Source organism: Trachymyrmex cornetzi, unplaced genomic scaffold, assembly GCF_001594075.2.
Source record: "Trachymyrmex cornetzi isolate Tcor2-1 unplaced genomic scaffold, Tcor1.1 scaffold926, whole genome shotgun sequence".
NCBI lineage: Eukaryota > Metazoa > Arthropoda > Insecta > Hymenoptera > Formicidae > Trachymyrmex > Trachymyrmex cornetzi.
In genome coordinates, this window is record NW_017300274.1 from 18,492 (window position 1) to 20,272 (window position 1,781).

At 31.9% G+C, this 1,781-nt stretch overlaps 1 protein-coding gene across 1 annotated transcript in view; it reads right to left on the bottom strand.

The window, feature by feature from the left end:
- Positions 1-1,781, bottom strand: part of LOC108769660 (uncharacterized) — a gene marked incomplete at its 3' end in the record, with an annotated part of 8,589 nt that overhangs the window by 2,947 nt on the left and 3,861 nt on the right. The window lies entirely within an intron of this gene.

The following is a 1,781-nucleotide window of genomic DNA, read 5'->3' on the forward strand; positions in this document are numbered from 1 at the left end:
TGACACCTCAAAATGGTACAGGACTTTTTGATTCAGTATAGGCTGTTCTACCCACGTATGACAAAAAAATGCGGTAGTCGCCAAACACCCTGTATATTGTTTTTAAGATTATATTTTATTTATTTATTTATTTATTTAGAAAAGAAGTGCAATACTTATTTTACTTTATAATAATATATAGCACTTTATACAAATATTTGTTTTGTAACATTTGTGATCGCACAATTGGTACTGTTCATTGGTGCTAGTCATTTCTGTGATAGTACTTAAGGTTTTTTTCAAAATTAGATTTTTTAAATGTATTTTACTTATTTTAATTTCATTTTTTAAATGATTGTTTTATTTCGAAAGTAAAATATATAATTCTTTTATTTTATTATAACGTAAAATGTTTTTTTTGTTTTCCTCGTGGATTGATGGCAATGATGGGAGGATATTATAATCATTTTAGTTTTGTTTTAGCTCTTCGAATGGATTACTCTATGAATTGCTGTATGCAACAAATAAGTTATTATATTTATTTTTTATTTCAGTATGAGAGCATTTTAATGGCTACGTTCGGTAACGTCGCTCGGATACCTCCGATGTCTCGGATTCATCATCTGTCCTTGTTTAACATTAAATGTCAGATTAAGGACAGATGATGAATCCGAGGCATCGGAGACATCTGAGCGACGTTTCCAAATGCAGCCAATATATTCTATATATACGATTGTTAATGTATATAACTCAACATATATATATATATATGCAGTTTGTATTATTTTTAGTAATTATATATTGTATATTGTATAATTGTTTTTGAATACTGGTAAGGTTTTCTGCAGTTTCCCTTGCCTATACAACAAATGTTGGTGTTCATGTTGTAAGTCGGCTGCAGACGCAATAAATCAATAAACTTTATTAAATAATATTTTCATAAATTCATTAATTCCTCACAGCTATCCTATATATCATTTTACAATACATTCCTATATACATTTTATTCTACACTTCGTTATTATAAGGGTCCTTAATGGTCCCCAACATTTCTGAGGCATAGATACTTCACTAGAAGGCGAGAGCAGTGCGCGCACACGTGAGACCACGTGATATTGCTTTTCGTCCCTCGATCTAACCACACTGGTTCCCGGTTGACTTTTATTTTCAAATTTTAAATGTCACACTGGTTCTGCACGGTCTCTTTGAGACGGTGTAGCAAAATCCCACTTCGTGCATAAAATTTGCACTACACCGTAGCCACGGAAACATGGTACACCGAATGAGTTCGCTTACCACCAGCCATGGAAACACGGTACACTGTCTGAGTGTTGCACTAGTGGGTGATAGTGCAGCCAAGAGAAAACGCTATCAGTTTAATTCGTTCTAAATCGTGCACATGTACATACAAAAAAATGTTACATAAATATTATTTGTTTCCAGTAAATAATAAGTGTATTTTAAAATTATATTATTGAAAAAAGAAATTCTTTATAAAGATAATCGTTACTCTAAAGAATAATAAAAATTATGTCCTCTCTTAGCACTCGAATGATATTTTTCTGCATGCACACTATCGCTCATGGAAGTTCGAACACCCACATAAATTTCATCGAATGATCAAGTAAAAAATTAAGACACTATAAAATAGCAATTGTATTATTGTTTAAATAATTTTAGATCACTTGTACACATACTACCAATTGCAAAAGTCTTATAAATTGACAATCTTGTGTTTCGCGGGTTTTCTCCGTGTTCAAATCCATTCTTGGAATGCCAACGTTTCGTGAACCTTGCAGTCC